Raw genomic sequence first — 27,605 nt, 5'->3', positions numbered from 1 at the left:
GAATCAAAGAATCCAGATATACTTGATTCCATACAGCAGGATTCTTAAAATATGCTGAAATTCTGTTTTACAAAATGCAAAATTCATAGCGATGGAAGTCAAAATAGATTATTTTATTTACTGGAAAGGGACACAAAAGAGCCTTCTGAGATATTGGACATGTTCTACAGCTGATCTGGGGAGTTTTACATGTGTGCATATTGATTGAAAAAATAATTGAATTATTTATTAAATATGAAATGTATATATTTTGTATTTATGTTAAACCTTAAAGTTAAACAATATAGACTTACATCTTAATTTCTATTTACATCTCTATGATTTCATCTTTTTCTATCATCTTTATTTCTATCTAATTGTTTTTTAATGTTTATTTTAAGAGAGAGAGAAAGAAAAAGAGAGAGAGAGTGCATGAGCAGAGGAGGGGCAGAGGGAGAGGGAGACACAGAATGTGAAGCAGACTCCAGGTTCTGAGCTGCCAGCACGGAGCCTGACGTGGGGCTTCAACTCACAAACTGTGCCATCGTGACCTGAGCCAAAGTCGTACACTTAACTGACTAAGCCACCCAGGTGCCCCATCTTTATCTCTATCTAAATATCATTTATTAAAATTTAGTAAGTAGTAGTACAAGCTCAACTTTTATATATATGTTCAATGGACATAAAGATAATGTCAATTTAGGAGGTGTATTGTCATCTTCCACTTAAATTCTTTATTTCTAACAGTTCTCATGTTCTATATTAAGTACCAGTTAGTCATTACATAATGCTACTTGGTACACTTGGTATCTTAGTACATTTATCCTTGCTCTAAGACGTGTGATATTAACTTACCATTTTTGTTTTCATTTGTCATGCATATCTTTGTCCAAATTTTATTTTCAACTCTTTTGTTTGCATTGTGATCTTATTAAAAATGCATATATCTGTTTTCTTAACCTAAAAATTTCCTTTCTTGCATTTAATCTCTTTTAGTAGTCTCATTTAGCCTTACAAATTCCATGTGTTATTAGTTTTTCTAATTTACTTTAGTTCTGATTTATGTTGCCCTTTTCCTTTTATTTTTTCCCATTATTTTTCCATGTGTAAACAAGTTGCTGTTCAATCTATTATTTCTACCTTCTGATATGGAAGTTCCTCTGTATTTTCTATTTCACTGACAGTTGCCATCATTCCCTGCCTAACAAATGACTGTCACTCTAATTGTATTTGTAAATAAATTAGCCACTGTTTTCTTTACAAACTGTTCTCCATACCACAGTGCTTGTTTTTCTTCTATATAGTTTACTACATGAGGATATCTGCTCTATTGTGTTAGTATCCAATAGGCACAAAGCTTCCACTTAAGCCTAATTACCCACTTGATCCCAGGACTTGCTTGCTTCAAGTGAAAAGAATCATTTGAAAGGATTCATGAGGAAGAGATCAGTCAGGTTTCATCTTTCCAGGAGATATATTTGCAAGGTAGTTTTTAGTTTGAATCTGAACTTTTGATTGTATTTTTCTCATTCTTAAACTTTCCAGTTTGAGGCCTTTCCAGAGTATTTGCAGGGGAGGGAAGGAGGGCTTAAAGTGCAGAAGAGGCTTCACAGTTTCAACTTGTTAAATGAAGTGAAATGGGGGTAGAAAGAATATTTGGAATCAGTAAGACCTAATGTTCTGTAGTTCTTTGATCACTGCATATGAGCATTGGTCTAAAAGGTATCTAACTTTCTTGATTTAGGTGTTTGTAAGTAGGGATGATAAATTATGAAATAGACATGATAAGCTAATTTGGAAAATCAAATGTGTTAAACTCTATGAAAGGATATTTTAAATTGAAAAGACACCAAAAAACATTAGGTATTACCTTTAAAGATGTGATACTATTGTATGTCAGTATCAGATATTTCTTAGTTTTTTGAAGTCAAAATTTTTATGAAATGGTTTATATGATTTGTTATGTTCATTTCTTGGAGTATAAATACATTTCATAAGCTTCGATTTTATTTGTGACACTTGGAATATTTATTTCTCAATGAATTACCTTGTGTTTACCTGCATTTAATTTGTATTATGCCTCTTGACTATACTTATTATTAACTAATTTTCTTTTCTTTCTATTATCTTGGAAAGTTTAGAGTCACTTGCTAATATGACCATTTCATCCTGAATATCTTATTATTTGATTTTTTACCTTAAAGATCTGACATTGGTATAAGTATAGTGAAAGTAAATTTGGATGCCACCCCAGCTACTAACAATAGGAGTAAGAGTGTTGCTAAGTGAATTTACCAGTGTATGATAGGCACACGCTACGACTACGAAATTGACCTTAGGAACTACAACTTTGATGCAACCAGTCTCAGAGCTACCACCATATAAGTATATGCTAGGGTGTTTGTCAGTTTCTTGAGACTGTGTGAACAGAACCAAAGGCTAGGAGTACATTGAAGTGCCTTTGAATCTTATGGGAATCTTATCCCTCTAAGTTGTTAATATCAGCAGTTGTAGGTCAGATTAGTTTGACTAAATAACTATGAATGCTGATATGGCTATCTTCTGCTTCATTTGCCTCTCTGTGTGGAGGAAACTGTAAATTTTGTTTGTATCTGTTAACATATTTTTAGCACACACATTAATCACCATTTAAACAATAACAAACTAGAAAAAGCAGAGTTCTAGCAGAGAGATATCTTAGGTCGATCTTTGATCTGATCCAAGAATTGGCACCATGAAGTCTTCCTTTTAGCTAATTATTTTTGGTGCTATGTTTTCACTTTAGCTGTTTTTATATGGATTTTATCTTTCTTAATATGTTACTAGTTTTCTTAAGATAAAGTGCATTAAATGTATTTTGAAGATATGCTCAATAAATATTGAACTAATTTTTAAATTCCTTCAATACTGATTCATATTGATTTGTATTTATTTGGACAGATTACATTATATTCCCTGATCAGTGAGACAATAGTTTTATTTTACTTGGGAGCTATGTCAAATGTTATTTTACCAACATTTTACCTGAAAAAAAAAAAAAAAGAAAGAAATCAGCTGTTCTGAAGGAATTTATGTACATTTTGAATTTGTTTTGGGAGAACTCAATAGCAACTCCAATAAATCTTACATTCATAGAGTATTTTTTTCCTCTATGGAGTATTTTGATGTAAATATGTTGGTGTGCTTTTTAAAATACTTGCCAAGTGTTCTAACCAGATATTTTCTTCTCCTTGAGGGTTGTCTTATAATAACAATTTCTTACCAAAATGTGTTATTTGGCAATGTCTTGAAAGCTAATATAAAATTTTCAGCTACTCATTTTTAAATGTGCTATGTATGTTTTTCTTCATTTTTTAGATTGTATTTTTTACTTAATCATATACTGTGTTTAAATGTATGAGTTTGGATACAATTAAAATCCAGGCTACATCCTTTAGACTATACCTATAGTGTGGATTTTGTTTTACCAATTAAAAAAAATTGATTGAGGGCTCAGTCAGTTAAGTGTCCAACTTTGACTCAGGTCATGATCTCACAGTTCATGAGTTGGAGGCCTGCATCAGGCTCTCTGCTGTCAGCACAGAGCCCACTTTGGATCCTCTGTCCCCCTCTCTCTGCCTCTCTCCTGTTTGCGCTCTGTGTCTCTCAGAATAAATAAATAAACTTAAAAAAATTTGAATGAAATGTTGCAGCTTCTCTCTAATACAAGTGAGATTTAATGGGTTATATTTCAAAAACATTAAGGATTATCTTTCTAAAATGATTCTTTATGATAGTCATAATGATTTCTTAATGATTTTCTTTTTTCAGAAAATGTTAATATTTATGACAGATGCTGAAGTCTACAATTTGGTGTAAATATTTAGAAAATTATTTTTTAGGAAGAATTTCTCAAAAATCGTGACATTATTCTCTCATTCATACATGTTTACTGTACTCTTAGAAACTACTTTCACATTGTATTTTATATTAAAATAAATAGTGTTAAAACTTATTTTTAAAATTCCCTTTATCTTTTTTGTCTATGGATTTGATCAGCTGAGCCTGACAGCAGAATGTGGACAGAGTATGGAGCTACCTAATGGGGAGCTTTACCTTTAATAGCAGATATGAACGATTTAGTAGAAAATTACCTCTTAATATGCCTAGACGTTACCTTGTGCATGGTATGGCCAACTTCCTAAAATAAATGTGTCCGTGCTTTTGGAACTCCAAGATGAAAGGGATTCTAAGAAATACCCTGAAAATCTGATTTTTTTCTAACTTCTTAGGTGGTCTGCAGGCCAAACAATCTGCTGTTCTCCAAGGTAATAACCAACAGATTTACCTCACCCAGAGGTTGCTTTGTTGTAACTTGGCACTATGAGAGCTCACAGGAAGTGATGCCACCTCCAGATAATGACTACTTTTCTCTGTATAATATATTTGATGTAAAATCACTAAATAAATATGCAAGATTTGACATTACAGTTTTAGGTAAAGATCCCCTCACCACTTCACTTAACAATATTGTCTAGCCAGAATGTAGCTTAGGGAACAAATCTGAATGGTGCAACTTGTTGCTTTGTGGACATATCCAACCTGTACAAATCCATCTTTTATGACCTGAGGGTCTGTTTTTTAGCACATCTACTTTTTCCGTGTGGCTCAAAGCACATTTATCTCAGACTTTTCTTTATTCAAAGGGTAGTTTTCTGTGCCATACTTTTCTAAAGTATAATTTTAGTGAAAGATGAGGGTGGGTCTCCAAAGTTTTGAAATATTACTGAAGAAAATGCTGTAGGAAGAAGAATACCCTGCCAAAGTATCAGTCTCTCACAACCCTCCTCTACCGAAAACCATCTTCTCTTCTTTTGGATAATAGGGTAAATCTTTGTTACATTGACTTTTCTGTACAAACTATTTAATTTCAAAATGCTTATTACTTTCATAAGCTTGTTTTCATTTTTCAAATAGTAATGCTTTTTTCCCTGTCTATGGAAATTGCTTGCATATCTTGATTTGAGGTTAAGAATATAAATTTTGAAACTAAAACTAGTAAAATTTTAATGTTTTTTATTTAGAAACAAATTAAAAATGTTATTAAGGGTTAGATATGTGGATATCTTTTTGTCATGTCCCATGAACAAATTATTTATAGGAAATTTTATTTTCCTTAAGATATACATGATCATCAGATTTTTATGTAATATATTTTACTATCTAAGTGTTGGGAAAACGTTTATTCAAAATCTGGCATCCAAACATATCTCATCTGGGGTTCAGATATAACATGAAGGTCATATGCTATTCTCCTATAAACGACATTTTCAATATGTGATGATGGAGTTTTGCCCTTTTATATCTAGTTCTGTTAAATGTGGTACAATGAGGAGTTTCCTATGCCTCATCTATTCTTTATATCTCAGTTTATTGCTATTAATCTTGTGATATACCATAATTTATTTGATTTTCCACTTTTTGAAGTTTCCAATTCTTCATTGTGATAAATAATGCTATAATAAACATTCTTGTACATATATTAATTTTTACCTTTTAGACTGTTTCTTTATTTTTTTAAGTTCATTTGTTTATTTTGAGAGAGAGAGAAAGTGCACACACAAGTAGGGAAGGGGCAGAGAGAGAGAGGGAGACAGAGAAGCCCAAGCAGTGCCGATGCAGGGCTCGATCCCACACACTGTGAGATCATGCCCTGAGCCAAAATCAAAAGACAGTAGTTTAACAACTGAGCCACCCAAGTTCCCCTGAGACTATTTCTTTAGACTCAGATCTTGTATATGGAATTAATGGACCAAATGTAATATGTACTTTAGCTATCTTGCTATATACTCTAAACTTTACCTCTCAAAGTTAGAATACCCGTTTCTTAGGCCAATGTAATGTGGCAGAAATGTTATAATTAAAAAGTCCAAGTGCAGACAGAGTAAATTTAGATATATCAAGATTCATCTTGATTCTTAATTTCCAGTGTGCCAATGATTGATTTCTTGTTATCCACACTCTCAAAACAAACATCCATTTATGGGTGCAGGATCAGGCTAGAAAGTAGAATTTAGGCCTTTCGTCCTTCTAACCTGTTCAGTTTCTTATTTTGAAGGAGAGGAAAATAGAGCACCATAGTTAATTTAGTCATCTTGAGACATAACAGTGGTTTACATAGACTTAACTTTTCTCAGAGTAATTTTAAATATGACTGGAGGGACCCCATAGATTTGTGTGGGAGTTATCAAAATGTAGAAGGATGAAAGGACCTCTGATAAAAAAGCCTCATCTACTTGGCGACAGAACTTACTTTTTCTTTTGACCCTTGCTTCTTAATGGTACAGTTGGGGAGATAAAACCACTTTACAATTAATCAGTACATACATACATACACTTTGTGGATATCTGAAGACAGAGAACAAAATATTTATTTCTACCACGGTTATTGAAATCGACTTGTGGGTCCTTGAAACCAAAAAGCAAATGTTTTCTCCTTTTATCATTAGTGCCTAGTTGATTTGGCCATATGTTTTGGGGATGAATGAATAGATCAGCTTACTGTTTTACTTTTTGTTGTTTATATACAATCTTATTAAAATGCAACCCTAGGTTAATGGCATACAAGCTAACTTAAAATTCTTCAATTTTCCCTTTATTCCTCTATTAATCAAATATTGAGTTTCATCTACATATAAAAATATTTAGAATATTTAATATAAGTATTGAAAATTGTTTTATAATGATCACTCAGTAAGTAATTCACTTTGATGAATTGTCTTGTAATATTTGACTAACTTAAATTGTTCTTCAGGAGCGTCTGGGTGGCTCAGTTGGTTAAGCGGCCGACTTCGGCTCAGGTCATGATCTCGCGGTCCGTGAGTTCGAGCCCCACATCGGGCTCTGTGCTGACAGCTCAGAGCCTGGAGCCTGTTTCAGATTCTGTGTCTCCCTCTCTCTGACCCTCCCCTGTTCATGCTCTGTCTCTCCCTGTCTCAAAAATAAATAAAACGTTAAAAAAATAAAAAAAAATTGTTCTTCAGTTGTATTTGCAGTTCAGCACTAAGTACTTTATTATTTTATTTTTTTCTTTACCATGACTTGCTTACATGACTTTTTACTTTTCCACAAATTACTTTCCACAAATAGATATTCCTCTGTATATTCAATATATATATTCTTTTGCATGCCACTTATGCATGATCAAATAGCACTGTGCAGACAATGTTTGCCTAAATTAGGATTGATTCCTTCTTAAACAAAGGATATGAATTGTTATTTAGAGAAAGATTAAATAGAATGTTTAATAACTCAGAATTGAGAAACTTCAAGGTGAGTTAGCCTACAGAGAAGTCTTCTTTTCAAAAAGAAGATATTTAAAAATAATTAATGATAAACTCCCTTTCTGACCATTCATTATTACAACAATATCTCTTTGGAATGCCCCACAATAGATGTATAAAATTAAACTGTTGTAAAGCTAAATTAGAAATTTTTTCTGTCTTCTCAAAAACTGGTAAGAAAACTATTTACATAATTTATTAAATAAAAATTATGAGGGAAAGATATTTGTCTGTTTCTTCCTCTTGTAAGTCTTTATCACCTAGAACAGTGCCTTGCATATAATGTTTACTTAACAAACATATTTTTCTTTATAAATCATTGTAACTATTCCTAATTATTCATTATATTAATAAACGCAACAATAGCACTATATACTATAATGTCCTTTATATTATAGGAAATATGATTGTATATATTTTTACAGTAGGAATTCTTTTAGATTTACAAGATAAATATTACTACCACTTCAAAAGGGTAAAACATATTTTTCTCTTGTTCATGATCATAGAGCTACTATTCTCACAAACAGTCTCAGGAAGCAATAAATCTCATTTGTGGCTCAATATTTTTTTCTCTGTGCTTCAATATCTCTTTTGTGATAAATTCCTATTTCCACCTAGTATTATAAATGTCTTCTATGCTTTGGACCCCAAAATCAGTTTCAACACTTAGTCTTCACAAATATATTTAGTATTCACTGTACTTAGAACATCTTCCTCCATGATTTCAATGTAGTTCAGTTAGGTTAAATACAGTTAAATTCACATTTACCGTGCATTTACTAGATAGTAAATCCTCTGTTAGGAACTGAGAGACCCATATTTGAAGAGGTGTTTTCTGTATACGTGAAAATTTACCATTTTACTGGGATACTAACATATACATAAATGACTCTCTAATATGTAAAAGTCTTTGTGAGTGTTGTAAAACAAATGTGAACAACGTTCTATAATTTATCAGGAGGAGAAATCAACTTGACTAAGAAGAGGAACATGCAAGGCTTCATTTTGAGATGACATATATAATGAGTGTGATGTAATTGGCCATATATAATACATATAAAAATATTTTTTAAATAATTGTACCTAAGTCTTTCCAAAGCCCCAATATACCATCTAGTATTCCAAGTACTGGATATATTAGATTGATAATTTTTGAATAAGCTAAGTTACTTCAGTACTTCTTGAATTATTTTAAAGTTTATAAACACTCTCGTTTTTTGGGTTTGGACTAATGCTGGAGATACTAGTTTTAAGTCATAAGTGGCCAAGATGTGATGAATAAGCAAAAATCCCAGCAAAAGTCAGTATATGACGTCCAATAAGGTTTACATTATCTTGTATAGTCTATGGTAACTACTCTCCCTCCAAGAAGGCATCTGCTGAGATATCTTATTCCCTTTGTGCCCATTGTGCATCTGCTATTACATCCAGTTATTTAGATTGGTGAAAGTCTTTTGGCCTTCCTGTTCTCTTACAGATATAAGTTCTTTCATCTATTGTTACTAATTCTTCGGGTTTGCAGAAAATAGTAGAGCTGACTTACCCTTCCATGAAGCTTCTCTTTGTATCTCTGCCCTGCTCATGCTGGGAGTTCGAAGCTATATGTTAGGCCTCTGCCAGTTGGAGTTCCAGATGGGACACAGAACACCAGTGGCACCTATTCTCAGATCCTTCAGGTTAGCTGAGGGTTTCAACTCCAGTCCCCCTTCCTCACGCTAGCTCTAGTGGTGGTGGATGAATAGGTACAATGTTCAAACCAGTATCTCACTCTCCTGCTCCCTCTTTAGCCTTTGTAGCTCTCTTCCAGTCAAGTGTTAGTATGTCCTTTGGGAAAGGAGAAAAACAGTCTCAGAAACTTGTTTTCAAATATATTTCTTACTGTAAGACTGGTTCTACAGAGTTTGACCTGGTTTCACTCTGACAACTCCTCAAGTCAATCAGCAACTCCAGTCTATCAGACTAAATGGCAGTAATTGTAAGTGTGTAGGGAAAGAAGCATGATGGCTAATACATCACAATATTATCTCATTCAAATCTAACTTGATCCTTGAAAATGGACTTTTAGTTTTTTGTCAGGTAAATAAGAGGAAGTTCAGCTTCAACAGAAACACCATTCACAAAAATATGAAGATGTGAAAATATATGGCACATTTGGGTAATACTGTACAAACACTTTGCCCTGGCTCACATTAATCATATCCTTCATGAAAGTACTTCTCAAATACTTCAAAATGTGGCTAAAAATTCATGTCATGAAGGAAGTAGGTTTTGTCTCTCTATCAATCAATCCCAGCAATCTCACTTCTGTCAGTGACAAATATAACATTGAAAAGGAACTATATATACTCTCCTTTTACTCCTGCTTCAGAGCACGGCTTACCTTTAGCACCAGGAGAACAAAGTAACTCTTAACTGACTTTTTCAGATTTAAACATTATGGGAACAGTTTTGTAAAACATAAATGTGGTGGAATTGCACTGCCAGGTTTGGGTTATTTACAGTATGTCTTCTTCTTTGTTGTAGTTATTGTTGGTTTGTTTTATTAGTTGACACAGGCAGGAGGGAAAAGAAAGGAGCTATTTGTCCTTAGCAATCTGTGAGAGAAAATGTAGGCCTGTTCACCGGTTTGTATCTGGGTCAGGTGAGAATGTGGGGCAAGTGATTTGTCATATTTTGTTGTTGTTATTGTTGTTAAATTTTCATTAAAAGCACTCAGTGATTTACTTATTTGTTTAAAAAAATTTTTTTTAATGTTTATTTATTTTTGAGAGAGAGAGACAGAGTGTGAGTGGGGGAGGGCAGAGAGAGGGAGACACAGAATCTGAAACAGGCTTCAGGCTCCGAACGGTCAGCAGAGAGACCAATTCAGGGCTCAAACTCATGAACTGTGAGATCATGACCTGAGTTGAAGTTGGAGGCTTAACAGACTGAGCCACCCAGGTGCCTCAGCTTATTCATTTTATATTCTGTTCAGTAAAACTGTCCCACTTATTTAAGTGCATATTATTTTAAGCAAGTTGGCAGTTCTTTATGCTAGAGCCCTACTCTTATTAAGTGTGATCACCGGTTATCAAATGAATGATATGCTTCCCAAAATAATAGCCTTTGGAAGTCAAATGGTTGTCAAATGAATTCTTTTATCATCAAAATAATGTAGTCTCATAATTTAAATATTTATTTCAGTTTCTAGCCATCAAATCACATGTTAATTAAGTTTCAATATTTGCAATACTGGAAAACAATTGCTCTGCAGAAGGTCAAGAAAGCCCCAAATCATTTCCTTTGGAAGAATCATGAGACAAAAGTAGCTGTCTTTATTGTCCCTTTTTCCCCATGATTCTACTTATTGTTTATTTATAAATTAATTATAACTTAAAATGGCTCCATAAGATATAGTAATTCCTTCTGGCAAAGACTACACAGAATCAAAAATTATATATATACTGAATTATATGTGAATTCAATATATTTAAAATATGAAACAAATTTAAGTAGGGTTAAATATATATGTATGTATTTGTACTATTATCAGACTTACATTGGAACATGTTGACTATGTCTTTTATTTTATATATATAGGTTGTCAATATCCTATTTCAGTATAATCCTATGCAGTTTTTCTGTTTTCTTTTTTCTTTTTTTTTTTTTCAGGAAAAACACTCATTTTAATGGCTCTTTAATCCTGTGCCAAAATTGTATGCTTGCCATGCTTCTACAAGATAGAAAAGATAATAGATAGATAGATAGAGATATACACATTTGCATGGATAGAAATAAGTTTCATTTTCACAATCACATTAGTGATGAATTTTTTGTTAGGAATTTCCAGTCAGGTATGCAAGGACCATCACCCTTTTCCATTCTGTTGGCCCTATCTACTGTAGATATCCCAAAATTATCAATTTAAATCTAAATGGTTGCTAATTTCTCTGTTGTCTTTTCTTTAGACTAAAACTTAAAAAAAATTTTTCTTGTTAAGATAATTTCAACTTCATATATAAGTTGCAAATACACTTCTGAGTTCTGATATTCATAATAAAATAGCGTTGTTTTCCTAAGTAATAACTGTGAATAATAATTTGATATCATGTCAGTATACAAATGAAATACGTAATTACTTAGATTTTTATGATGAAAGGTCATATATTTTTGTGAAAACTTAAAGATTCCTAAATGTCAAAGAAAGAAAAATTAAGCAGACTTTCTTTTCTCTGTGCCTTCCAAAATGGGGGGTGGCATGATCCTGCTCCACAGAGAAAGAAGATAAGGGAAGCCTAAACTGGTGATTAGATAATTCACTGAAAATAAATGAGTAAGGATGTAGAAATTAAATTACTAAAAGTATACATCTAAAATATGAGTGGGTAAATAAAAAATAAATCTTTATTTCCTTTTTCTCCTTTACCCTGCTTCTCACACCTAATTTAAAACTAGACAGCACTTTCCAGTATTACTAGAAATGAGATTGAACTCAATCCGATGACATATAGGATGCTAATCAATTGACAAATCATGTTCAAAATAAATTCAGAAAGAATAAAAATTAATGTCAGCTATGTGAGTTACTCTAAATTACACTGTGTATTTTTACTGAATAGAAATCTAAGTATGAACAAATGCATGCAATATGAAAGGTGTTTATTATACTTTTAGTCACAAAATGTTTATTGTTTATTTTAAACTCAAGTTGATCCTTGAACAATACGAGTTTGAACTGTATAGGTTTACATATACATGGATTTATTTTTCAATAAATACAGCACAGCATGTTTTTTCTCTTATGATTTTCTTAATATTTTCTTTTCTTTAGCTTACTTTATTGTAAAAATGCAATATATAATACATATAACATACAGAACATATGTTAATTGTTTATGTTTTTGATAAAGTTTCTGATCAACAGTCCACTATTAATATTTAATTTTGAGGAGAGTCAATGTTACACAGGAGTTTTTTTACACTATGTGGGGGGTGGGTATCGATGCTTTTAATTCCCATGTTGTTCAGGAGTCAACTATAGTTCAAAAGTCAACTATATTTTATTTTTTTTTAAATAATATTAGTGACAAAGAGAATTTCAGTTTGCATTTCATTGAGACATGACTAAAATCAATTGCAGTGTAATTCTGTTGTATCAGAGAAAGATATGATATTTTAAAGATATTTTTATGTAATTGTCCAGAATTGCTGGAGCTGAATACTAAGTTCTTGATTTCATTTACCATAATTCAGAAAATGGCAAAGGTAATCATAGAATTAAATAATGAAATGGTGAGAAAAAAATCTACTTATAAAATTTTTCAAATATATTGAAACCCTTGGCAATTTTTCTTTTGTGAAATATCTAATAACAGCTTTATTTTTTATACCTGCATGCTATTATTAATTTGAATTATGAAAATATACTTAATTATAGTTGAACATTTTGATTTTCAAGATTATGCAAAGTTCTCCTGACATTCTTAAAAATTCATAGGAAATTAAATTATTTCTGAGCTACCATTAAATATCAATAATATATTATATATGATTTTTTCCTTTTTTCAAATAATCATTTAAAGTTTTTGTTATGGAAATTACCCTGTTAAAGATAAACTCAATGTTGGGGTACCTGGGTGGCTCAGTCGGTTAAGCATCCGACTTCGGTTCAGATCATGATCTCATAGTTCATGGGTTTGAGCCCTGTGTTGGGCTCTGTGCTGAGAGCTCACAGCCTGGAAACTGCTTCAGCTTCTGTGTCTCCCTCTGTTCAAAATGAACAAACATTAAAAATTAAAAAAAAAAGAAAAAGATAAACTCAATGTCAACATTACTATTAATAATAGTGATAATGATACTAATATGATTATATGTTATTAATAATACTATGTTAATACTAAAAAATTTAATATGATTAATAGATTATTTTTTATGAAATGCTAAAATTTAGGCTGGATTGAGAGGGCTTTGGCATTAAATATTAAATTAGGAATATATTTCGGTCTTATTTAAATCCATATCAAGTCAATAAACTTCACTACAAAGAAAAGCGTTCAATTTTATTTTGTGGGAACTTATATCATAATAGTGTAGTCTTAGGAAAATGGAATTTAACATGCAACATTTATCAGTAAAGTGAAAACAAAGAATGATGTATGAACATATTTTGAAAGAACAAGAGTTTAGGAAAGTTTGCTTCAAGCAAACAGTCTTTGATAAAGGTTATTTCTAGATGAAACAACATCATTAAAGATTAGCTATTTGAGTAAATGACATAATCAATACTGTATTTGTTTGGTAGGCATCAAAGACTTACTACATTGTTGAAAGATTAAATGGATGCTTTTGCATTCACTGGGAAAAACGAATTTCAAAAACACTTTTCTACTAAGTATATTGTTGCTTCAGAACACTCAATTGTAATGTTCAAATAAATTCATAATTTTAGAAAGTCAAGTTTTTGTATTTCCCTCTTCCAGACAATGGAGTTATTATAAACCCACCAGAAAAACTCACTGCACACTTTTCATTACACTCAATGTGTAGGAGTTGTTAAGGGCCATCTACAAAATTACTGCACTGAGTTGTATCATAGTGGAGCTCAGTAACATGAAAACAAGCAAGTTAGAGTTGGAGCTTTGTTTAAAATACACTTGTCTTTTTTTTTAGTGTCAATGTTTTCTTGTTTTTAAAGTTTTTATTTTAATTCCAGTTGGTTAACATACAGTATAATATTAGATTCTGGTGTACAATATAGTAATTCAATACTTTCATACAAACCTGGGTGCTCATCACAACACGTGCACTCCTTAGTCCACTTGTGGATTAAGTGACTGTGTATGTAACATTGTGTGTCAACTGTACTCAAATGAAAAATGAAAAAAAAAATACACTCATCTTATCAAAAGACACACCACATCCATAGAAACATAAAAAGGGTTTGCCATTGGTGGTCAAATACATACATACATACATACCCCCCCCCCACACACACACCAATTAATGTATCTTTCTTACACATTACCTTTAAATAAAATTTTGAATATTTATTGACTAGGGTACATCTTGTTAATGAAAAATACCAATTATTAGAGGACAAAATATGTTCAATAAAGGTGAGATTAGTAGAGCTATGTTAGTTATATTGACATCAGTAAAGAGTTCACCAATTTCAAAGAAATGAATATTTCAATGTGAATCTGCTTTCTATTTGCCCACATGATTTTTTCATTAGATTGTATCTCAGAGTATCACAGAGTTAACTGGGAAAGGCAAAATGAAATGAAGACATGCCTAATTACATATGCAGCCTTACATATGCGATAAAAAATAAAGTAAGAGAAAAAATGTATTGGTTAAATAATAATTACATAATACCTAGTCTGGGAATTTGTTTGAGCAGAGATCACCCAAGAAATTTTGATGTAATGGCACCTTTTGTGCAGTTTCTGTGTACATGATATCCTTTTTTTTTTATTTTTCTTTTTAATGTTTATTTTTGAGAGAGAGACAGAGACAGAGTGTGAGCAGGGGAGGGGCAGAGATAGAGGGGGACACAGAATCTGAAGCAGGAGCCAGGCTCTGAACTGTCAACACAGAGCCCAACATGGGGCTCAGACTCACAATCTGTGAGATCATGACCTGAGCCAAAATTAGACACTTAATCAACTGAGCCCCCAGGCTTCCCCTGATATCCTTATAATATGTAAGATATGGCAAATTTCATCAACTTTCTGTTTCTTATTACAGCAAAGTGGATTAGAAGTGGGATAAACTATACCTTGTTTTTTAAAAAGTTTATTTATTTATTTTGAGAGAGAGAGAGAGAGAGACAGCACAAGCAGGGAAGGGACAGAATGAGGGGGAGAGAGAATCCCAAGCAGGCTCCACACTGTCAGCACAGAGCCCAATGCAGGGCTCAGTCTCATGAACTGTGATATCATGACCTGAGCCAAAATGAATTGGGCACTAAATGGACTAAGCCACCCAGGTGCCCATCATTTTTTATTTCAAGTTTTAATCATCACTAATTCCAACAGGAATTACATTCACAGTATCACAGAAATTTCTACCCTAAAAGTGTAATGCCAACACCAATACTCATTAAATATGGTATTATGACTATTAAGGCCAATCTATGAAAAATGTTACATTTTCATGTAATTCAGTGAACCATACTCAACTAGGTATAACCACCCATTAATCAACATAATGCAATTCTTTCAGAACTACACTAAGGGAAAATGAATTAATAAATTTTGTCTGGCAATGGTTCCTTCTCTAGTGTTTCTAATTTCATGTTACTCAATATTATAAGTGTTATCAGTTAAGTTCAGATTTTATGTAACCTTTATATCCTTCTCAGTCTATTTTAATGCATCTTATATCTTGATTTGTTGACTATATATATCTGTGTATATATACTGAAATACTGACAGAATCATATTCTGAGTCTGATTAATATGTTTGCAAAATACCTTTATTCTTATCCTCTCAGGACGGAAATTCACCACATAAAATTGCAAGGCCCTGCCTCACAGTCTTGCGTGATTGTGTATAAGGGGCATCCAGTAAGTACAATAATATTAAGTGAAAGTGTGTATGACAACCTGAGGGGGATTTTAGTATAGAGGGCAAAGTAATTTTTTTTTTTTTTTTTGGTGGGTGCAGTAATAGAGAAAGATAATGTTAAAAAGAAAATCAGATTCTTTGCAAGATATATAAAGATAGATTAAAGCAGGCAAAACCAAAAAAGAAAGATCTTGGAAACTGGCAACAAATGATTTATATTTATGGGCAAAATTTACTTATTTGTCACTGTCATAAAATTAGCAAAATTATAAACATTTTGCTTTGAGAGTGATGCCATGTCTAAAGGGCATATTAATTTGTTTTACATGAAGTCACTCAAATGAGTGGATTGAGTTTTCATAATAGACATATTAGTGTACAGCTAGTTATAGTGTAAACAGATGCAATATACTATGGAAGCAACTTGACATAATGTAACAAGATGATTAAAACTGTTTTAATCCTTTAAACCAGTAGTAAAATGTTAGAGAGCAAATCTTAGTAAATGCAAATTTGACAATGTGTCAAGTGGAAAGATGCTTATTATAATATTTTTATAGTAAAAAATAAAAATAGAAGAAAAATAGGATGAAATCAAACCATTATTTGATGGTTAAAAATGTATATTATTGGGGTGCCTGGATGGCTCAGTCTGTTAAGCGTCTGACTTCAGCTCAGGTCATGATTTCCCAGTTCACAAGTTTGAACCCTGCATCAGGCTCTGTGCTGACAGCTCAGAGCCTGGAGCCTGCTTCAGATTCTGTGTCTCCCTCTTTCTTCCCTTCCCCGCTTGCTGTCTGTCTCTCTTTCTCTCACTCTTTCTCTCTCTCTCTCTCAAAAATAAACATTTAAAAAAATTTAAAGAAGTATATATTCCTAAAAATAATGTAATGACATAGGAAAATTCTTGTAAGAAAACACAGGATGTAACATTTTGTGTACAGTAGCACATACATTTTTTTATAAATATACATATGCATATATTGAACTAGAAAATGTAACCGAAGTCACAGATAAAACGGATTATGGCATCTCAGTTCTGAATTCCTTGGATGAATTGATAGGACTGTGCTGATCGTCTTTGCCATCGTTAGTAGGATCTGTACATTCCTTTCAGAGTTAATATTTTAGAGTCACTTGACTCTAATCACAGTCTCTCCCCTCCTTTATGAAAATAGTTATTACAAGTCCTGTATGTTTTGGGAGTATTTGTAGTCCTGCTATAGTGGTGAACAAGGTGAATAAAATATGTGCCATCATGGAAAAAGTGCAGGGGCTCACAGTAGCATTTTCTATAAGGTCCAGAGAGCAAATATCTCTGCTACATAGTCTTTGGTTTTGTTTGTTTGTTTGTTTTGTTTTCTTTAAACTCGTCACAAACATAAGAGCTATTTTTAGCTCACAGGCCATACAGAACAGACTGTAGGTCCCATTTGGTACATAAGGCCATAGTTTGCCACCTCCTGTCCAGGGCTGCAGTTTCCCGGTGCTTGTTTTGGTTGTCATTATTGGATTGGGACACTTATCAGGAGGGTCATACATATCAGACATCTTACAAATAGTCAGATAATCTGAGAAAATAATGAAAATTAGTCCTTAGTGTCCAATAAATCTTAAACCTTTTAAATGCCTTGCTGCCAGTCACATACATGAAATACTTCATCCTAGTAATATGGGTCTAAAACCTGACTTCATCTTACAAATAAACACAAATGATTTTTGAAAACTTTTAATATGTACTATAATATCTGAAAATGAAACTCATATATTAAAAAAGGAGGACAACTCTTTTTTGTTGCTGCTGTTGGGGGTCATTACTAAAAATTGTTCATTAGAAACCCTGACGTAGAAATTGAATTACAGTATAATACATTTGAATCAGCCTGGACACATTCACTGTTATGTTCTTATTAGAAGCAAAATTCTGTTTCTTCTAATGTAGTATTATTTTATTTTAAATTACTCCTGCTTTAATTTTTTTATAGTAAAGGAATCATATGCTTGCATACCCACTGCCATGCACACACATGTTATAAGTGCTACATCATTTCTGAACTTCTTTTCTCGATAGGTTTGAATTATTTTAATGTAAATCAGATTCTATCCAGGTTATACTTTAATCTAAAATAAATGGCATTGGTGGAATTAAGAGGAAGAAAAATAATGGATTTCTACTTTTGATTATCCTGTATGTATTTGTATATATTTCAGAGATTATTTTTCCACAGTTACACAGAACTGATTATAATTTGAACTGTCTACCTGACAAATTTGCCTATCAATGAGAAACAAAAAGTGATCTTCTAATATTCATTTAGCAGTAAGGCTTCACAAAATATTTTATCTTATTGTATGCTAATTTTTCTGAACCTTTCTGTATTAGGTCTCTTCTCATTTCATCTATTCACTTATTTGAAGTGTATTCATTTTCTTTGTAACATTTGTGAAACATTCGATTTTAATGTTTTATACATTAGCAACATGACAATACCACACAATTTACTAACTTAGAATCATACATGGTTTTACTGGGTGTGTTTCTTAAATTAAGTCATCTCTAATGAATGACAAATAATTTTAGTTGAGAATAAAAGTCATCAACTTTGATATGTAGGTGGTAACTTTGACATTCTTTTTTATCTTTAACTCATAAAAAACATGCTTCTCTGAGTTAGAATAAAAAGACCATCTAACAGTAAGTTCAAGTTTGTTTCTTTCTACCTCAATATTTTATTACTTGGTTGGATACTTCCACATGAAATTGTGGAGTTTGGGTTGGGATTAGCTTAATATCCTCGCTTGAAGCCTTGTAGTGACCTCAAGAGAGAGGAAATTACAAAAAAGTTCAGAGACAAAGAGCCATTAGGTGAAAAAGGATATCAGCTAATGAGACTCATGTGGTTAAAAAGTACCTACTACTATGAAATTTATGAGGTTAGATTCTTTTTAGAATCCTTGTTCAGTTCAGATTGAAAAGAAAATAGTACAGTTCAAGCTACTCTTGAAAGTATCCTTGTGATTTGCAGCTTCTAAATAGATACAATTTAATATCCATTCCAAAGCTGAAAATCATGTTCTTCTAACAGTTCTGTCAGACATTTTCCTAGGTCCCAGCTATACATTATGGAATAAGAAAATTTTTTTTTCTTATAGGACTTATATTTTAGTGTACATAGTAGTATATAGAGGTAAAGTGACATTTAATAAACACATAATTAAAAAAATAAAGTTTAATGTTACATGTTTTAAAAAAGATAAGTATGAGAAACATACCTTCTGCATACCATGCAGAAGGAAGTAACAGTGGAAAGGCCCCAAGCAGAAAAAATTGTAATATTTTAGAAACAGAGAGACCTGTGAAGTTTCAAGTCAGTGACCATATTTGAGAGTGGTAGATAGAAAATATGCTTGAGAAGGTAAGAGGCAGAGACTACAAAGGGTATTGAAGAGCAAAATAAGGAGTTTGGATTATATTTTAAGTAAAATCAAAAGTTATCAATCTACTTTGAACAGTTGAGTGTCATAATCTAGAAGTAGTCTGGAGAAATTTGTATAGTACAGTAAGAATGTAAAGGAAAGGCACTTAGTAGTCTATTGCAGTTATCCAAACAGACAATTCTGACTTAAGAGAAATGGTAACTATGTATAGGGAATGAGTTAAAATTTTGGTCATAGAGTCACTGAAATTTGCACACACAAATACCTAGGCTCCATAAAAGTAAAAATACATCAGTTTATAAACATTGTTAAGTGAACAAGTAGTTTAGGTATGGATAATGAAGGAAAAGATAATTCAACAATAATTCCTAGGTTTAGAACTTGAAAAACCGTATGAGTGATAATGCCACTTACTAAGAGGAATACAGGATTCTTCCTCAGTCCTTTCATCTTTTAATGTACAGCTGCTATTCCATTGTCTTCTGATTTCCAAAATTGAAGATATTGGAACTGAAAGGCTATTTATTTTAGTTTAGATTTAATTTGTTCTCTTGGATGTAAGTTCATGAATTTATCAGGATATGGTCATAAAACTTTCCACAGCAATCCTGTATAGAACTAGACAGACCCTTTGAACTGAAAACTCATATCTGAAAGTAGTTTATTCAATAAATTATGGATGACAAGAATGGAAAATGTTCAACTCAATACTATATTAACTGAACAAATTAAGATTTATTATTACTTGAAGAAATAGGTGAACATAATATTTATGTATTAAACTGCATATTAATGAAAAACAATGAGAAATTTACCTGAATTCACAGGATTTATTTTTACATGTGTATTTTAACTATTTTTATACATCAAAATACACATGTAAAAACTAAACACTATTATATTAATATGTTGAAGATCACAAAATTAGTAAGATCTTACGTATTGAGTAAATGAGGAACATGGATAAAAGCATATCCATATGAAAATAATTGAAGTATTTATGGGATCTTGTAATTTCATATGCATTGTAGAGATGGCAATAAATAGTTGGTTTGGAGTTTAAAGACATAGTTCCCTGGAAGAGTCCTCAAAGAACGTATTACATGGAAATATTAAGTAGGGAAAGATTACAGTGGTATCAATTCAATTTCTCCATTCTTTGTATTATTTCCTCCCCAACAATCACTTGAATTATCTTCTTTGCTAACTTGAAAATTTTGCATGAAGTTTAGGCTTTATGAAACTACTTTGATAGATTATGTGTGTCTTTTATATTTGTTTTTATTCTTTTTAATGTTTATTTATTTTGAGGGGGGGGAGGGGCAGAGAGAGAAAGGGAGAGAGAGAATCCCAAGCAGGCTCTGTGCTGACAGTGCAGAGACGGATACAGGGCTTGATCCACAAAATCATGACTTGAGCCAAAATCAAGAATCTGATGCTTAACCAACTGAGTGACCCAAGCACCTTTCTTTATTTGTTTTTAGATATGGTAATTATTCTCATATTACCCCATATTTTTTTAAGGAAGCATTTTTCAGAGTCATCCCTTATGAAGACAAATTAACTTATAGATATATAGTTTATTTCTCTGTTACTAAGTGTATTTAAATTCATATACTAAGGAAGACCACACTGACATTGTATGTTGTAAAATAGCTAAGAATATGAAGTAGAACAAATGTGGAAACAAATATCTGAGAGCAAAGCAAGCCAGATTTCTCAGCCAGATTTCAGATTTCCCTGAAGAACCAGGGAACTGAAAAACCCGGGTGACTCAGTCAGTTAAGCAAACAACTCTTGATTCCAGCTCAGGTCATGATCTCATGGTTCTTGAGTTCAAGCCTCATGTTGGGCTCTTGAAGTGAGAACATGGAGCCTGCTTGGGATTCTCTTTCTGTTTCCCTCTCTATCTTCCCGTCCTGTTCTCTCAATCTCTCTCTCTCTCTCTCTCTCTCTCTCTCTCTCTCTCAAAAATAAATAAATAAACATTAAAAAAAAAACACTAAAGAATCAAACTTGTTGGAAAGAAGTGATACAAATAAAAAAATGCTGATTTATGAGAAAGGCCATAAAATATGGGCATTTGTTGAGTCCTTAAAAGAAGTATTCAGGGGCACCTGGGTGGCTCAGTTGGTTAGGCGTCTGACTTCAGCTCAGGTCATGATCTCATGGTTTGTAAGTTCGAGCCCCACATCAGGAGTCTGGAGCCTGCTTTGGATTTTGTCCTTTCCCCATTCACACTCTGTCTCTCTCTCTCTCAAAAATAAACAAACATTACAATATTTTTAAATAAAAAATAAAAGAAGTATTCAGATTGATGATAAATAGAAATGTAATAGTAGAAATGTAATTATGAATATTATATTTTTATATGTTTATTATATACTCTATATACATTTGTGTATATGTAGAAGTTAAGGGCTGAACTAGATTGTATGTTGTAGTAAACTTGTGAAATATAGTTGCTTACAATATTTTATTCTCAATACGGAAATGCTAAAAAGGAACTGCCCTTTACTAACAAAACACCACTGTTCTATTGTAGGCATTAACAGACACCATTTTCCACATCAAGAATAAAATTAGAGCAGAGTGCCATATTTTCCAAGTGTAAAAGATGACTAGGATAACTCCAGAGCACCAGTAGTTTCTCTGCTGTCAGCAAAATCAGCAGGGGTGCCAGCCAAGAGCACTGAGGCTAGTTAAAAGCATAAATGTTTCTAGAAAAGAACATATTTTGAAGGGAGATATTTTCGTTCAACATTCTGCAAAACTTACCTTCTAAATATGAACATGAGTAAGGCTTAGCTTTAGAGATTATGAAATAGAATATGACAAGGAGATTGGAGACCCTGTATATTTAGGGAAATTATTAATGACAACAATTAACGTCATTCTGTCAAGGGAGTCATACCTCAGGTGTTATTTGCAAGGTATTATCCTGCAAGGTACATCGTATCTTGCTCCAAATTAGAGTTAGCCTTTTGGGTATCAACAGGTATATTTTATCTGCAGAGTCCTTTTTAAAATAACAATATATGAGCATATGTAGATTTACATATACATAAATACACATTACGCTTTATATACTATCTCATCAAACAACTCACATTTTAATAATTATCACATTTTATAATTCATAAAGCATCAGTAAATTTACTAACATATAGAACAATGAAAATAATTGCCATATATAGGTATTTAAAAATATGATTTTTGATGTGGTTTGAAGGTTGGGGTTTGGAGCTGATGGCCAAGAAAGAATTCTTGACATGTCTTTGGTGCAAAAGGTGGTTTTATTAAAGCACAGAAAAGGACCCATAGGCAGAAAGAGCTGCACTGGCATTGTGATGAGAGACTGATTATATACTTTCAAGTTGGAAAGGGGTTAGGGACAGCACAAGCCTCCAAGGTATTTTGGAAATAAGGTTTCCAGGATCGTGAAAGAGCTAACTGTTGTTAGGAAAAGGTAATTTATTATTGCTTAATAAAAAGTCAGTCATGAGACCCTTCAGATATATACCAGTGGGCCAGATACTTGGCAGATGATTGCTAAATAATATCTTGCAGTGTAGAGATAAAGAAAGTTTCCAAAGGAATGTTTATATGTTAAAGTAGACTTAGAGGATCTTGGGGGTTCAGGTTAAGATTACCTTTTGCCCTTAGTAAAGTGTGGTAATCAAGGCAGCTGAATTCCTAGAGGAATGTCACTCTGCTTGTTTTAAGGACTTATCAATGGCTGTAAGTCGTAGGGTATTTTTTCTTTTTCCTTTGCCTTTGTTTCCCACATCATTCTCTCCCTGAACAATTTGGACCCTTAAATCTTTAAGGTGGCTGAGGGTGGAAGGTTTCATTTTCTGTCAACTTTTTCCTGCTGAATAGGGGTGTAGAGATGTCTCTACCTATGGATCAACATTGGTCAGTTGAGGCTATATATATATATATATATAGAGAGAGAGAGAGATATGATATTTTCCTCTCTCTCTTTATGTATGTGTGTGTCTGTATATATATACACACATATAAACATATATATATGTATATATAAAATATATGATATTTTCCTCTCTCTTTATACTTATATATATAAGCTCATATATATATATGAGTTGTGAAAGGTAGACACAGTTGAATCCAAGGGAGACCACATGTATGGCCTGTATGTATCTGCCCAAGTGGAAAGGGTCATCTGTTGGCTTGAATTTATGTCAGTGAAGGAGTCTTGGCACTAAGTGGAGAAGAGAACATGGAAGAAAACAGTAAAACATGATTAGAATAACTATCATAAAGGAAAATATTTTAAACAAGAGTTTTTTAAAAAGACTGCTTATTAGGGTGCCTGGGTAGATCAGTCAGTTAAGCATTTAACTCTTGATTTCAGCTCAGGTCATGATCTCAGGATTGTGGGATTGAGCCCCACATTGGTCTCCATGCTTAGCGTGGAGCCTGCTTAAGATTCTCTCTCTCCCTCTCTCTGTCCCTCCCCTGCTTTCTCTCCCTCTCAATAAATAAATAAATAAATAAATAAATAAATATAAAAAAGACTTGTTATTATGATCTTAAGGTTGAAAGCACACAATACTATTAATTTTAAATTTTGTGCTATTTAAGTAATATAATAATAAGTAATAATATGTGAGCATCTACATAAGTAATAATATGTGAGCATCTACAAAAATCAGCACAGGGACAACAAAAGTTAAGGGAATGGGAATTTTTAAAGATTCTAAAATAATTTGGGAACTTACGTGTTAAGCGTGCATACCCAGTAAAGAATTACTCTTAGGAAAAAAACAACAACAACAAAAAACTAGTTGTCTACTTCATATAGCAAATGTCTCAAGTGTCAGAAACTAATATGTAAAGATTTCTGTCATTATTTCCTCATTTGTTTTTGTGACAGCATGGCTGATCCTCCAAGTTTTTCAGTTCTTTCTTTTCTTTCTATATACATACCTGTAGGTAATTTCATCTTCAATCCAAATTATTTTGATGTAATTAATACCAGTCATTAACTATGTACTTTCTTCTTATACTGGTAGTACAAACTAGGATTTAGTGCCAATAACTGTTATTGCTTATTACTATTATCACCAATAGTATAAAATAGGCATTTATTTTATGTTATGTTATTTTATTTTATTCTTTTTTAACATTTAAAAATAATTTTAGTGTTTATTTATTTTTGAAAGACAGATACAAAGTGCAAGCAGGGCAGGGGCAGAGAGAGAGGGAGACACAGAATCTGAAGCAGGCTCCAGGCTCTGAGCTGTCAGCACAGAGCCGGACGTGGGGCTCGAACTCATAAACTGTGAGGTCATGACCTGAGCTGAAGTCAGATGCTTAACCGACAGAGCCACCAGCCACCACTAAAATAGTAATTTTCAAGGTACAATACGAAGTAAGGGTAAGGAGCGGATGAGTCTTCAGACGTCAGGTGGAGTGCACCAAGAATGTGTATGTACGTGTACATGCATCTGATTTATATGTATACATGCATGTATTCATGTGGAGAAATTGGTTAACAATATATTTATGGAGAGGAAAATATCACTCAGACTTGAGGTTGTAAAACAATTTCAGGGAGAAATTATGAGCATGAGAAATAATGCATAAAACATAAAAGGATAAGAATGTCTTAAGACATTTGTAGATTTAAGAGACCCTCCAGGGGCACCTGGGGTAGCTCAGTAGGCTAAGCTTCCAACTCTTGATTTTGGCTCAGGTCATGATCTTGTGGTTCATGGGACTGAGCCCCCCATCGGGCTCTGCACTGATATTGCAGAACATGCCTAGGATTCTCTCTCTGCCTGCCCTCCTCTGCTCGGGCACATATACACACTCTCTCTCAATTAATAAATAAACATTAGAAAGGAAAATAAAATACCCTCTAACCCTCTCCCCACCCTCCTTGCAACACATACCAGTTATAAAGTTTCAGGTTAGGGGCATCTGGGTGGCTCAGTCAGTTAAGCGACCAACTTTTGATCTAGCCTTGTGTGGGGCTCTACGCTATCGGCATGGAAACTGCTTGGAACTCTCTCTCCCTCTTTCTGCCCCTACCCCACTCATGCTCTCTCTCTCCCTCTCCCTCTCTCTCTCTCAAAAGAAATAAATAAGCTTTAAAAATTAAAAGGGAATGAATACAGTTTCAGGTTAATTATAGCAAGGATACAGAATGCACAGACCCTACATTGCTATACAGAGCAGAGGCTGGTGCAGCACATATCTGTGAAATTTTCCTGACCTGTTTTCCATATCATTGTGCTGTAGATAACACCTTCCTGCTAGAGTGGAGAAGGAAGCTAATTTCTTGCTTTGACTTGCTCTTTAAATTCTGGGTAATTTATATATCACTGAAATACTTTACAAAATTCCTCCTTGGGTTTTCTCTACCAACATGAACCTCTGCTGGTTTATCAAAGCAACACCTTCATGTTTGAACGGATAGGAAAATGTGGGGACATCATCAGTACTAAAGAACTACCTCAGCCTTCACTCTCTAGCAGACTCAAAGCTGATTTCACAGTTTGTCACTGCACTGCAGAGAATGAGTGATTGTAATGGCTGAATAGACCAAATAAGTAAGTAAAAGAGGTAAAAGAGTTGCATTTAAGTCTGCACAGGATAGGAGCTAGTGAATGTTTTTGAGAAAAGGAATGGTAGCATTAATTAATAATTTCATTATTAATAAAATTAAAAGTTAAAAAAACTTCCTGTCATGGAAGTATGGAGGACAAAATGGAAGGAGAGATTAGAAGTAGAGAGAGATGGGGCTCCTGGGTGGCTGAGTCATTTGAGGATCTGACTCTTGATTTTGGCTCAGGTCATGATCTCAGGGTGGTGGAATTAAGTCCTGCATAGAGAGCCTGCTTAAGATTCTCTCTCTCTTCCTCTTCTTTTGCCCCTCCACTTTTCACACTCTCTATCTCTCAAAAGAAAAGAAAAGAAAAGAAAAGAAAAGAAAGGAAAGGAAAGGAAAGGAAAGGAAAGGAAAAGAAAGAAAAGAAAAGAAAAGAAAAGAAAAGAAAAGAAAAGAATAGAAAAGAAAAGAAAAGAAAAGAAAAGAAAAGAAAAGAAAAGAAAAGAAAAGAAAAGAAAAGAAAAGAAAAAAAGAAAAAGAAAATACACAGTTATTGAGACAGAAAGCATTTTTTAAAAAAGAAGTAGAGGGAGATTTCTTCACGTTCCTTCTCACCATATTTTACAAATGTGTTAAGTCAAGATTATTAGAAATACAAAAGGAGCTGAAATTGAAATTAAGAAAAACATGGGAAATCTCATGTATATATCTAACCTATATAATTTTCACCATAATCTGTGTTTATGGACACAAAGCGTCCTTGTATACAATTGTCTTCCATTCTATTCTTTTTATTTATGTACAATTTGTTGAGAATATTATCTCAGTTGATTCTAATTTCATCTTTATCCATTCTAATTCTCTTACTCTGTTCTTCAATTGCACTTTTTATTTTTGTGAAGTTTAATGGTCAAGAACTTTCTCCACAGACTATTTGATTATCCCAGACTTATGGTTATAGAAACATTTATATTATATTTATGGATCCAAAATTTAATTCTTTAGCCCCAAGATTCGTATTAATTTATCAAATTACATACCTAGATTTCTGAACTTATTTGTTAGAAAATTAACTCATCATTTAATCCCACAAGAGTAATGATGGCCATATAAGTCCTTACAAGTATACTTTGTCCCTTGATACTGTACGTATTACTCAAATAAGATTTAAGAATAATTCTGAATAATTTAAGAATAACTCCACTCACATGTATCACTTTATTCAATAAAATTTTTCTGTTTTTAGCTCTTTCAGTGCTCACAATTTCATCACTTTTTCTGTAGTAACTACGATTTTGTTATTTATCCTTTCACTAAGATTTTTTAGTTAATTTAAAAATCCAAAATGTATAATGTTGACCCATGGGTAAGCACATTTCTATGGTCCTATTCAGCAAGAAGTTACAAAAGATAAGACCTTTCACACCAGGCAACCTTAAAGATTTAAGGGTCAAAACTGTTCAGAGGGGAAATGATGAGGAGAACAAAGGAAAGAAATGTAAATAAAATTAAATTTCCTTACAATTTGCAACCCCTATTGATAAATAACTGAGTCAAGTAGAGTATGATATTCCTCAAGGAACTCACAACTGCTTTTATTTTTATTTAAATTTGAGTTAGTTAACATACAGCATAGTCTTGGCTTCAGGAATAGAACCCAGTGGTTCATCTCTTACATATGATACCCAGTGCTCATCCTAAAAAGTGCCCTCCTTAATGCCCATCAGCCA

This window comes from Puma concolor, chromosome C1, assembly GCF_028749965.1.
Source record: "Puma concolor isolate L17-30 chromosome C1, mPumCon1.1.hap2, whole genome shotgun sequence".
NCBI lineage: Eukaryota > Metazoa > Chordata > Mammalia > Carnivora > Felidae > Puma > Puma concolor.
The sequence above is the reverse complement of the archived record's forward strand: the minus strand, read 5'-3'. Positions refer to the sequence as shown.